The sequence below is a fragment of the Trachemys scripta genome, chromosome 4 (assembly GCF_013100865.1).
Source record: "Trachemys scripta elegans isolate TJP31775 chromosome 4, CAS_Tse_1.0, whole genome shotgun sequence".
Taxonomy (NCBI): Eukaryota; Metazoa; Chordata; order Testudines; family Emydidae; genus Trachemys; species Trachemys scripta.
The window spans coordinates 115,884,258-115,898,442 of NC_048301.1; positions in this window are offsets into that span (position 1 = coordinate 115,884,258).

Below are 14,185 nucleotides of genomic sequence, written 5' to 3' on the forward strand. Positions count from 1 at the left end.
ATTGCTACAATAAAGAAAGCAGGGAGCACAATGCAAATTTTTACGAAGCTGCCCACACAGAACACAGATGAAAGCAGATTTCTGGCATTCCCACAGTGCAAGAAGTAATCCGCTTGCAAAATCTTGTGAGTGTAAGATAAGTTTCTGCTGTGCCAGGGTAATTTTGAAAAAACTAGTAATAGTGTCTTATAAATGTAGAAAATTACAAAAAACAACAAGAACTATAAAGTCCTCTTTTACTAGAGAGAAACTGAATTAGATAAGAGAACAAGATGGAAAAACATGTTCTGTCAGTAACCTATATAATAAATACAATTACTATTGTACAGAAAGAAAGGCAACTAATTGTGATTACAAATGAAGCCTAAAAGCAACACATGGCAATTTGATAAGAAATGACAATGTAATTCCCAGCAAAGAGGAAACAGTCACTTACACTGATTGGGACTTCAAAGGTGAAAAGGAACTGCTCTAGATGGTAGATAGCCTGGTCAATCTGTGCTGCCTTCACTTAATATATTGAATTGAGTGTTTCTCATTATCTAGCTGATTCAAGACATAGTGGTAATACAGAGGATGCTCTGCTCTTACTAGTCAGTGATCCTCTGGCAATGGAGACAGTCCAAAATATCCAGTAATTAGTACTGGATGATTCCTCTCAGCTGAGGAGTCTCATGAGGGATACTGCAAGTTTCTTTTGTCACTGTTAATTTTACCCAGGGAAGTGTTGGATTCTCCATCTCTTGATGTCTTCAAATCAAGACTGGATGCCTTTCTGTAAAATATGCTTCAGACAAGCACAAATTATTGGGCTCAGTACAGGGGTATCTGGATGAACTTTAATGGCCTGTTATACACAGAGGGTCAGACTAGATAATCTAATGGTCCCTTCTGGCATTAAGCTCTATAAATAATGTGAAGTTGCTGAGTGAAACGACGACATAGTTCTGGCTGCAATTCCATCAGTATGCTAAGAACACTCAGCTCTTTTTCTCTTTTTGATCAAATTTGGACAGGATAGTCACTTAGTTTGCCCAATGTCTTGCCAAGATTGGTATCCTGATGGCTACTTAAGTAAGGCAGAGGTGCTGGAACAATTTGTATAGTGGCGGTGCTGAGAGCCATTGAACCAAATTTTAAACCCTTGTATGACAAAAACCACTTCAAGCCAGGGGTGCAGCAGCACCCCTAATTCCAGCACCTATGGCTAGGGGAGTATGACCTGTAAAAGAGGGGTGAATCACTATAGCAAAATTGGTAGCTAACACATAATTATGTAGGTTAGTCAAAATTGGATAAGACTGTAGGGAATTACAGAAGGATCTAACCAAAGTTAGATCTTCCTGCCAGCAAGTTAAAGAAGTATGGATTGGATGATTGGACTATAAGATGGATAGAGAGCTGGCTAGATTGTTGGGCTCAAAGGGTAGTGATCAACGGCTCGGTGTCTCGCTGGCAGCCGGTATCAAGCGGCATGCCCCAACTGTCCGTCCTGAGGCTGGTTTTGTTCAAGATCTTCATTAGTGATCTGGATGATGGGATGGATTGCATCCTCAGCAAGTTTGCAGATGGCACTAAGCTGGGGGGAGAGGTAGATACTCTGGAGGATAGGGATAGGGTCCAGAGTGACGTAGACAAATTGGAGGATTGGGCCAAAAGAAATCTGATGAGGTTCAACAAGGACAAGTGCAGAATCCTGCACTTAGGATGGAAGAATCCCATGCACTGCTACAGGCTGGGGACCGACTGGCTAAGCGGCCATTCTGCAGAAAAGGACCTGGGGATTACAGTGGATGAGAAGCTGGATATGAGTGAACAGTGTGCCCTTGTTGGCAAGAAGGCTAACAGCATATTAGGCGGCATCAGTAGGCGCATTGCCAGTAGATCAAGGAAAATGATTATTCCCCTCTATTCAGCACTGGTGAGACCACATCTGGAGTATTGCATCCAGTTTTGGGCCCCCCACTACGGAAAGGATGTGGACAAATTGGAGAGATTCCAGTGGAGGCCAACAAAAATGACTAGGGCGCAGGGGCACATGACTTCTGAGGAGAGGCCAAGGGAACTTGACTTATTTAGTCTGCAGAAAAGAAGAGTGAGCGGGGATTGATAGCAGCCTTCAACTACCTGAAAGAGGGTTCCAAAGAGGTTGGAGCTAGGCTGTTCTCAGTGGTGGCAGATGACCGAACAAGAAGCAATGGTCTCAAATTGCAGTGGGGGAAGTCTAGGTTGGATATTAGGAAAAACCATTTCACTAGGAGGGTGCTGAAGCACTGGAATGGGTTCCCTAGGGAGGTGGTGGAATCTCCATCCTTAGAGGTTTTTAAGGCCCGGCTTGACAAAGCCCTGGCTGGGATGATTTAGTTGGTGTTGGTCCTGCTTTATGCAGAGGATTGGACTAGTTGACCTCCTGAGGTCTCTTCCAACCCTAATCTTCTATGATTCTATGAAAGTAAATGGGGATCTTTCCCATGCCCCAACCATCATAAGTTAGGGGTTGACTTATGCTCTGATGTTTGAGGGTTTATGTTCCTAATGTATTTGGTTATTATATTGCCTAATGTAACTGTGACCTTTTAGTTAACTATATAAATGTCTACTCTTCTTTTAAAGTCTACTAAGCTCTTAGCCTCAATGGTGTGTAGTGGCTATGAGTTCCACACATTTCTTATGTTGTGTGTGGAGACGGAAGGCTTTCCTTTTATCAACTTTAAATTCCTCACTTTTCAATTTAATTAAATGTTACCTTGGTCTCGTCTCATAAGAGAAAAGATATACCCAAATTACTCTCTGCATACCATTGTGATGCTTTGTACCTCAGGGGAACACCCTGCACCCCCATGTTCATCCTTATAATATGACTGTGTGGTATCCAATGCAAAGCTTGTCATGTCAAGTGTCTTCAGAAGGCTCATGATGCACTGAGCATTGTTGTTCTAGTAATGTTATAGGTTGTAATTTCATGTATATAGTTATGAGGCTGAAAATGTGTCCTCATGGCTTAAAACAAGCACAGGCAAAATTCTCCAGGAGCAGGGGGCAGTTCACACCTCATCAGGGCATATATGGGACAAACCCAGCCAGGCCTCAGAGCAACAAAAGACACTGGCCTAGGCAGCAACAAAGGATCTGTTGGACTCTCGAGCAAGTCACCCCCCTTCCCTTGGTCAGTTTGGGACTGCGATGAGGTAATGCTCACCTGACCCTGGGGGGGGGGGGCAAAGCCAAGAGGGAAGAAAGAACATGATAAAAGGGAGAGACGTTTGCCATGCTTTCTCTCTTCCACCTCCATCTACAGACACCACCACCAAGCGACTGAAGCGCTGATCAAAGAGGAAAGCCTGGCTGAAAGGCAACCCGCCAGCCTGTGGTGAGAAACGTCTAAGTCTGTAAGGGCACTGAAAGTGTAAAGATCATCTTAGAATGTGTTTTGCTTTTATTTCATTTGACCAAACCTGACTTGTTGTGCTTTGACTTGTAATAACTTAAACTCTATCTTTTGTAGTTAATAAATGTTTGTTTATTCTACCTGAAGCAGTGTGTTTGGTTTGAAGTGTGTCAGAGACTCCCCTTGGGATAACAAGCCTGGTACGTATCAATTTCTTTGTTAAATTGACGAACTCATATAAGCTTGCAGCATCCAGCGGGCATAACTGGACACTGCAAGAAAGAGGTTCCCAGGGTTTTGTCTGGGACCAGAGATATTGGCTAGTGTCATTCGGTTGCACAATCTAAGCAGCGGCTGGCCAAAAGTGCTCACTCACATAGCTGGGAGCACCTTACATGCTAGAGGCTGTGCGTGAACAGCCCAGGAGTGGGGGTTCTCACAGCAGAGCAGGGTAAGACTGGCTCCCAGAGTCGAGGATTGGAGTCACCTAGCAGATCATCGGTCCAGATAACACCAGAGGAACGTCACAACTATTCATTATTTTGTATAACTATTATGTCCTCTTGTATTAGTCTCCTGTCTGTACTAAATAGTTGCAATACTGTATTTTCAATCTCTCTTCAAATGGAAGTCTCTCTGTGCCTCTACTCACTTTCATTGTCCATATCTGGATCCCTTCAATTTCTGCTATATGTTTTTGACATACATTAAGCAAGGATTAAGTTAAGTAAGGATTAACCTGTGATTCATATAATGAACTTTAACATTTTCTTTATGAATTGTGCCGAAGTTTTCAATGAGTAGTCCACAGTGACATTCTGGTCTTTTCCTTAGTGTTTACAGTTAATTAAAAATTAGCAATATGTATAAATAGCTTTAAAAATAAAGTGATATTGAAAGACTGGAAAATCTGTAACCTGTCTCTGAGATGCATTGTCTGATTCACCTCAAATCTGGGAGAGAGAAAAATCTATGTCAAAGAATTAAAATAGAAAATGTCATGCAGATTGGATTTGATTTGAGGAATTTAGAGGAGGTGTTTAAATCAGGATTATAACTATGGAAAGACTATTCTCTCTGTATAAAAGGTAAATAAAAATTTAATTTAATTTAATTAAAAATAACCCACCTGTGTGGTTAGGTTGTTGATATGTGTGAGCAAACTGTTATGAACTGGACATAGGCTGCCAAGATCTATCTGGTTCTCAGCCTGAGAACATACAGTTTCCTGGAAACCATATTCTATATCTCCTCTCTGCAATTAATGGATTTTAGGATAATCAACATATTAAACTTTCTACCATCAAATAATTGCTACAGCTGGTCAAAAATCAAAAAGAAAAGTGTGTGAAAATGTAAACCATTTTCATTCCATTCATTTTTGAAACAGGCCAATTTTTAAAAATTATTTTGCAGAATTTTTATCAAAATGTTTGTTTATTTTAGAAATAGGTAACTTTCAAAAATGAAATGTTATGATTTTTTAAATAGAGGTTTTGGAGTTTTTTTTAATTGCTTTTGTAAAATAGGACACTATGTCACTAACCTATCTAAATCAGAAATGCAAAAAACAAAGCAAGACAAATGAACACTGGAAAAAAAAGCAAAACCAGGGCCACCATTAGCCCCTCACCCCCAATCATGCCAATTCTCCTGGACCATTCATTACCCCCAGTCCACTTCGGCTATCTCGTCTACATGAGCCATGATGATGACCTAACAAAAAAAGATGGATGACAACCAGTTATGAAGATCAATGATGACTGAATATGGAGAACACAAATGACAACGATGATCAAATATAAAGATGCCCTAACATGAAGTCCAGGGGTAAAATTTTCGTATCTGGGGCTACATCTTCACTTCGCACCACTTTTGGCAGCGTGTTGTGTAGGTGTAGTGTACCTACATGCCGCAGTGAAAAGCACTCCATGCCTACACTGTGGCATGTAGCTACACGTCAATGAATGGCTCTGGCAGAAGTGAGGCAGCAGGAAAGGCATCACCACACCCTTCAGTCATGTCTTTATTCAGTTAAGCTAAGCCTCACCATCTACACAATTCACTAGGAGGGTGGTGAAGTACTGGAATGGGTTACCTAGGGAGGTGGTGGAATCTCCATCCTTAGAGGTTTTTAAGGCCCAGCTTGACAAAGCCTTGGCTGGGATGATTTAGTTGGTGTTGGTCCTGCTTTGAGCAGGGGGTTGGACTAGATGACCTCCTGAGGTCTCTTCCTACCCTAAACTTCTATGATTCTATGATTCTACACTGCTATTTATACCCGTGCTAGGAGGGTTACATGGGTATACGCAATACGTGCCACTGAAAGAAGCAATGCAGATTCACCTTAAGTAACGTACGAGACTGCTTTCCAGATTTTGAAAGTTATTTAGGTGCCTAAAGATGGAGATAGGCACCCCATGAGATTTCCAAAAGTACCTAGTGTGATGTCCCCCTCTGGTGTTATCCGGACCGGTGATCTGCTAGGTCACTCCTATCCTTGACTCTAGGAACCAGTCTTACTCTGCTCTGCTGTGAAAACCTCCACTCCTGGGCTGTTCATGCACAGCCTCTGGCATGTTAGCTGCTCCTTGGATTGTGCAACCGAATGACACTAGCCCATATCTCCGATCCCAGACACAACCCTAGGAACCTCCATCTTGCAGTGTCCAGTTATGCCCGCTGGACGCTGCAAGCTTATATGAGTTTGTCAATTTAACAAAGAAATTGATATGTTATCCCAAGGAGAGTCTTTGACATGCTTCAAACCAAACTCACTGATTCAGGTAGAATAAACAAACAGATTTATTAACTATAAAGATAGATTTTAAGTGATTATAAGTCAAAGATAACAAGTCAGATATGATCAAATGAAATAAAAGCAAAATGCATTCTAAGCTGATCTTAACACTTTTAATGCCCTTACAAACTTAGATGCTTCTCACCACAGGCTGACTGGTTGCTCTTCAGCCAGGATCTCCCCTTTGATCAGCACTTCAGTCACTTGATGTGGTGTCTGTAGATATAGGTGTGTAGCTGGGTGGTCCCCCGCTCCTGCCCTGAAGGGCTTAAAACAGCCAGGGAGCAGGACTGGGGCAAAGGAAAAGCTAAAAGGCTGATTGGGGAAGCAGCCGCAGCTGGGCCACGCCCCAATCAGGCCTCAGCTGGCCTGTATAAAAAGGCTGGGAGCCAGGAGCTCAAGAGTCTCTCTCTGCCTTCAGAGGGAGAAGGGCCTGGCTGCAGTGAGCTAGACACAGGGTACCTGAGTGGAGCAGGTCTGGGGAAAGGCTGGGGAGCTCCAGCCTGGATAGCCCAGACTGCGGCCTAGTAGGAGGCCAAGGGGTACTGGGGGTTGCGGAGGGCAGCCCATGGGTAGGCCAAGGCAGCAGGTCCAAACCCAACCTTACCTGTGATGAGTGGCCTATACTGCAGTCTGCTCCAGGGAGCGGGGGCTAGTTGGTAAATGGCAGTGGCCTTATTCTGAGGTGAGGTAGGGATAGTGGGTGGGGGTTCCCCAGGGAGGGGAGACCCTAGTACTGAGGGGTGTACTGCCAGGGGCAGCACCCCAGATACAAGGGCACTGGGGTCCGGGAGGGACACGGGGGCCAGAGGACAGGCGGATCACTGGCCTGAAGGGGGGGGCTCCAGGATGCTGGAAGAGCTAATTCCCAGAAGAGACCAGCAGGAGTCGCCACAAGGGTGAGTCCACTCCTCTACAAGGTGGAAGAGAGAGGAAGAGCATGGCAAACATCTCTCCCTTTTATCATGTTCTTTCTTCCTTCTTGGCTTTGCCTCCTCCCTTCAGAGTCAGGGGAGCATTACCTCATCGTAGTCCCAAACTGACTTGAGTGACTTCCTCAAGAGTCCAACAGATCCTTTTGTTGCTGCCTAGGCCAGCGTCCTTTCTTTCTGTGAGGCTGGGCTGGGTTTGTCCCATACATGCCCTGATGAGGTGTGAACTGCCCCTCTGGTCTTGGAGAGTTTTTGCCTGGGCTTATTTTAAGCCATAAAGACACATTTTCACAACTATATACATGAAATGATAACCTATAACATTACTATAACAACAATTATTCTAACATCACTATAACAACAATGCTCAGTGCATCATGAGCCTTCCGAAGACATCTGACATGACAAACTTTGCATTGGATACCACACAATCATTTTACAAGGATGAACATGGGGGTGCTGGGTGTTCCCCCGAAATAAGGAGCGTCACACCTATGTGGCACCAAGACACTTCACCCAAGCGGCCCAACTGACCAATCAGAATATGGCTTTAGACAAAGCACCCACAGCCAGACTCCAGGATGGATTCAACTTGTTTTTTTTGCTATGTGATGGTACCTTTACCAAGAAAGCCTGCAGTACCATGTATGACAATTCACACATCACCCTGGAAGCTTACATTCAACTGGTTATCTACTGTGACCCCAAAGTCCTTTTCAGAGTCAGCTTTCCAGGATACAGTACTCTGTATTACAAGTGTGACCTACATTTTTTGGTCCTAGATATATTTAGCTGTGTTAAAATGTACATTGTTCAAGTGAACCCACTTTTTTCTAAGTGACCCAGGTCAGTCTGTATAACTGACCCCATTCCCATTATTATTACCATTCCACCAATGTTTCTGTCACCTGCAAATTTTACCAACAACGATTTTATATTTTCTTACAGATCATTGATAAAATTGAGATATTTTTTGACATCATACTGGTGGGTGCCCAGGAAGGCACAAGACCACATCCTTGGGTAGAGATGGTCCCATAGGAAGGTTGACTCTCACTTCTGATTTCCTCACCCGACCGCAAATATCCCCCTCAATGCTCTGGGACTGCGACACATTCAGTGTGTCTCTATACTCGGGGTCTTAATGTTCCTCAAGCATCTGGCATCTACATTTCCCTTTTCACTGCTGCTCATACCAAGTGATTGGTCACATTACACTATGTAAGTATAATTCATTTTCCCATCTGGGAACCATAATATCACAGAAATGTTGTGGTGCTGCAAGGACAGTCAAGAACTCTTGTAAAATGTTTTATGATGATCACATGACAGCTGCTATATACTGCAAGGTATTGTGCAATGTTCCATCTCCATCTTAAACTAGTAGTGGGTCAGAAGGTGCTCACACACTATTGTGGATAGAGAACAAACAGCCGAATAGGAGGCAGGTGGTGGTTGCACACCAGGGTTGGGGTTGCCACCTTTCCCAGAATTCCCTGCATCATCATCATTTTCTCAGGGTGAACCTGGTCATGCAAGCAGTGCTTAATGGATACTGCTGGGGCATTAAACCATTTTAGCAGCCCCTTACAGGTCACCTTATCATGAATTTGCACCATGACAAGCTGGCAGCCCAGCTGCAATGTCATCATATCATGTCAAGATGTGCTAACAACTAAAATATCATGATGTGATGCTGCAGTTTGCACAAACAGAAACTCAGCCAAATACAAGGGCTGACCACAGGGGCTGATCAGCAAAGTGAGGAAGGGGGGGTATAGAAATATTCACAAAAACCTGAAGTGTCAGTTTGGGACGTGCACCGAGTATTGGGAATTATTGCTGAACATGGTTTGCTCCATGCATGAGCTTATGCTGTAAACGGAGTTACTCAAATGGAACCGAAAGCAGTGTGCGTGTGTGAGAATGGACTAGAAATGTTCAGGAGATTCCCTAATCCACTCTGACAGATTAATAGGCTTCTTCTTTGGCCTGCCCACACAAGCTACAAAAGAAAAAAAAGTTCAGAGAAATACATTACAAGTAAGCAAGCAATGTATTATGGATGACTATGGAAAGCAGCGGTTTTCAAAATGCGGGGTACACCCCCTGGGAGGGGGGGCACAACCAAGTTATCAGGGGGTCGGTGAGCAGCACAGAGCAGAAGTGCTTCCAAGTCAGCCGCATCTTGCAGGCTGCTGCAGGCCCTACCTGATGGTGCCATTAGGAGGCTGCTGCCATACCCAACTGGAAATTTGGCCTGAGCTCAGGGAGGGGGCTTCACTCCAGTCCGGGTCAAGTAGGCAGCCCTGAGGCGCCTGCACATGTGCATTGCCAAGGCGCCGGATTTGGCAGGACCAGGAGGGGTCACCCATAGCCTCATGCTGTGGGAAAGAAGCAGTGCAGAGCAGGCGGAGCCGCCTAGGCAACTACAAAGGGGCTTGCTGGGCTTGGCAGCAAATAACAAGCTGGGCTTCTGGTAACCTGCTTCTGACAGGGGTGTGTGGGGGAAGGTGGTGAGAGTGAATGGGAGGCACCCCTGTCTCCCCACCTTCCTCAGGCTCCAACCACCTCTGCACCCTTCCAGGCACCTGCCTCCCCCTGCCTCCTGCTCTCCTCAGCATTGCCAGTTTAGCTGGCTGGCCTATCTCTCCCCTATCTCCGGGGGCACATGACTTTCCAGGGAGGACACAGCAAATAAAGCGTGGGAACCTCTGATGTAAAGGATATAATGTAGCTTTGTTCCTGCTTCTTTTCCCTCCCCTGTCTGCAAACGGAAGAATCTACTCCTGGCTTACAGGGCCCAGGTTCTCATCTGAGACTCAGGGTCTATCACCTCTGGAGCAGTAATGTCAGTCCCATCTCCCACTAGTGTGGTGCAGTGAAAAAGAAAAGCGAGAGAGAAAGATATTCTTTAAAAACAAACTACAGGTTTATTAGGGGACAAAGTATGGGATAACAGGGGAAAAACATAAACATGCAGATGTGGTTGCTTCCCCGATTGAGCCTGAAGCTCAGGACCCCAAACAACTCCTCCCTTGATAACAGCCTAACGTAAAACATAACCCCCCCAAATACTGTACTGCAGTCTTATGACTTTTGGACAGGTTGATGATGGAGGATAGCTGTATATAAAAATTTTAGGGCTTTAAGACAGAGTGTGGCTTCTTATATCAGTTGTTTCAGTTACAGCAAAGTGTGGAGTAATGACACCCAGAGAGGAACCTATGAATAAATGCACTTTGAACCTAATGATTCTGGGCTCTTATAGCTTCTCCCCTTCTGGATCCTGACCTCTTCCCTCCACCTGGACGATTGTGTGCTTCTCCTGTCTCCAAGCAAATTCTGGAGGCAGTTCAGACTTGTTGAAATATGGCTCCAGGGCTTGGCCATATTTCTTCTGCCCACACGCCTGATTATCTTTCTGCATGTGCAAACAGAGCAGTTCTGTACTCTCATTTTATGTATTTCCATCCTTGCTTTCCAAGCTAACTTTAAGGTAGCAGTGAGCAAAAATCATGTTTCCCTCTTTCACTGTACAATTTTTAATGGGGCTGTTCTCTGTAGAGGTTTTTCTCTTTGTTTCCCTCTCCCCAGCACAGCGGAGCAGACTATATAGAGTATACCAGTGGCCAGAAGATGGTCCATCTGTGAGGAGGCCATCTCAGAATCCACAGAAGGGAACCTTTGCTATTAGTTACTCTAACCCGTGATCCCTCAGGCTAGCAGGGCTTAGAGTCTGGATGACATATAGGGGCTCTGCATCCCTCTACACCAGCCAAGACTCTTCTGAAAACACCTCTGTAAATCCTCTCTAATACCAGGGCTCAACAGCCAGAGTGTCATATTCATCCAGACATTCTCTGGATTAAGTCCAAAGTTTTCCTTAACCCCAGGAGGGCCAATTCATTTCTATGAGGAAAAGCTAGAGGGTCCTATCTCATGTGCTTAAATCGCCTTCCATCTGACTCCCCTTGGGGAAGACATGGCTCTCGGCTGTGCCTCGGGGGCAGGAAGGGACAGTGCACGAGCAGCTGCCTGGCCCAGCTCGTGTTCACTGAACTCCACCTTGCTTTGTTCCCTGCTGCTCTGACCATATTTCCAGGTCACAGGGGAAGGAGCCAGGAAACATAATTTTCACCTTCAGCTTTGATTTCTCTGAATGTCTCAGATTTTTCCTGTTTCACTAGGCAGTCGCAGAGAGTGAGGTTGACAATTAAAGTGCATTTTCTCCTCTAGAATTCCCTTGCCAGTTAACAGAACCTGAGTTATTTGTATTTATCTATATTGTGGCAGGAAGGTTCTGCATGCCATGGTTATATAGTAGCCCTATATTTTGTCTGCACTTTTTCTGTACATATTTGTGTCTTAGTTACTTACCATTCATCGTTAGACTGCTATTGGATATCCTACTGTAATGGATCTGCAGCCTTTCTCCTGTGCAGAAGATTAGGAAAAAAGTTATCTTGCTCTGCAGAATGTCCTTTTTGCTTGTGGGGGGAAGTCTACAAATCCAACCCTCCTCATGTAAATGATGTACGTTTGATGTACAAATGATGTACATGCTGATCCTCCTCCATCATTCACTTCTGCTGGCGATTCAAAATGTTATGGTTTATCACTAGTTGAAGCAAAAGTTAAAGTTGCAGTAGGAGGTGTTCATGTAGATATTACCTTTGCTTAAATTTTAACCTATTAGTAGTTTTCCGTTCTGTGAGGCCTCTTTGGAAATCTCAAACTGACAAGGTCTTGAAGTGTATGGCCCATTATGTTTCAGAAATGTCTGCATATGTCTAGGTCTTTTTTTTTTTTTTCCTTCATTGCCAGTCATTTCTCGCTTTTTTTTTTTTAACCAGCTCTATTTTTGATATTTTCCAGTTTCTAGCTTGGTTTTTGAGCTAAAGGTTTTTGCCTATCTATACAGACACTTGTAGATTTAATAGAGTTACACTAAATAAAAATAATTTTGATGTAGCTGCATAATCTGAAACTAGGACCTCCATGAAATTATTTTGCCCTTCCTCCATTGCAGCTGTAATCTCTGCCCTAATTTGTACTACCAGATACAGAGTAACTTTTCTATTTGTAAAAAGCAACAGAGGGTCCTGTGGCACCTTTAAGACTAACAGACTAACAGAAGTATTGGGAGCATAAGCTTTCGTGGGTAAGAACCTCACTTCTTCAACTGCATCTGAAGAAGTGAGGTTCTTACCCACAAAAGCTTATGCTCCCAATACTTCTGTTAGTCTTAAAGGTGCCACAGGACCCTCTGTTGCTTTTTACAGATTCAGACTAACACGGCTACCCCTCTGATACTTCTCTACTTGTGACATTCCTGACACATCTCTGTGATCTGCTTCTCAGAACCTGTCTGCTTTTCCCCAGCTGCTACTTTAACTAGTCTCCTTTTCTGCACACTATGCCAACTGAATGGTTGTTCTGGTTAAGGTGGGGCCTCTATCTCTTTTGTTCTGGATCTCCCTTTCCAACAACGTTCCCTAGTCATTAATAAATGTAAACCCATCCTTTCTGCTCCATCTTGTCATGCTTATAGCTCGTGTTGTCTGACTAGCCCTGTATGTGAAAATGGACAATGAAAGGTTTTAAAAATAAAGGTATGCTAGAGGATGTGAATTTTAAATTTCCTTTTTCGTAATCTAAAACTAGCTTCTGAGACACACACTTATCCATGTGTTTGGTACCAATATGTACCATGATGAATTATTTTCATGTCAAAGGGATGCAGCAAAAATAGGAAAATCCAGAGAAGGGCAACAAAATCATAAGACATGAAAAGAGGTATCAACCTTCATGCATCAGGACAAAAGCCAACCATTAAGAGCATGGGCCTGGGAAGAAATGTATTCCATTGGGAGAAAAGTCTTTGCATAAATGTTTGTCTGTCATGGTTTTACACCTTCCTTTGAAGCCCATGGTACTGGGCCTGTAAGAGGCAGGGTACCAGACTAGGTGCACTGCTGTTCTGATGCAGCATGGCAATTCCTTCGGTCCTGCAGAATCATCTCTGAGTTTTCTGGTTTTGGAGTTTTTACAGTCTGTTAGTGCAGTGTCTACAGAGTTGAGATCAAATGTGAGCAATAGGGGAGTTTCCTCTGTTAAGTATGAACAGGAAGTAGTAGAGATGTCCCTCTTCATAAGTGTTTATCATTTAAACCCCTAATCAAAGCTCCTCTAACTAAACATATTGTTCCCCTGTTGTTTACCTCTGAGTGTTATGGACAAGGACTAGCTGCACTTCTGTCCATCCTCCTCCCCAAAAGGAGGAGAAATGGTTTCTCACAGACCATGCTGCTTCTTTAGTATTAGACATTTACATGTTCTGGGATATTGATGAAAATTTTTTATTAATATGATGTTTAAAAAAAAGTGAACGGTACAGAGTTTAAGCATAGACGTTTCTGGTTATCAGGGAATAACGTACAGATTATCAAGGGGTGCGAAGTTCGGTTTAAGATTGGATTGCGTAAGGAATACATAATCTACAATATCCCCAATTGGGGGTAAAAGGTTAACGGGTCAAAGTACAGACACTGAGATATGAGGGTATGTTGTTCATATAATGGCTATGTTCAGGTGTGGAGTATAATGAGTGGATATGATGATGAGGATGGATTGACCCTCATATTACACTCAACCCCTTTCCTGATTCTGATGTGAGGAAATGAGGGCTCTCTAAATCCACGCAGCTTCCCAGTTTTAGTGCTTGGGCTCTGGTGCCATCATGTGGCTACTTGTCATTTTCATAAAACACTCACATTTGTTTCTGACCCAGTAGCCTACTAGACACAGGGTCACTGTAGCCCAGCTCCACCACATCCCTTCTGTTTGATACTCTATATTTGATTGGCCTCACTCCAATAATATAATTTGCTGCTCATTGGATCCTGGATCTTTACCATTCCACTGCAGAGTAGCCTCACAGATAGTCCCAGATTAAGTTCTTTTCTTTGAGGCGGGGCAGGGCCGCAGGGCTCCTGGGAAAAACTAATTCTTACTCTGAATTTAGTTGTTAATTTTTGCTTTTAAAATATATTGTGGGCCTGA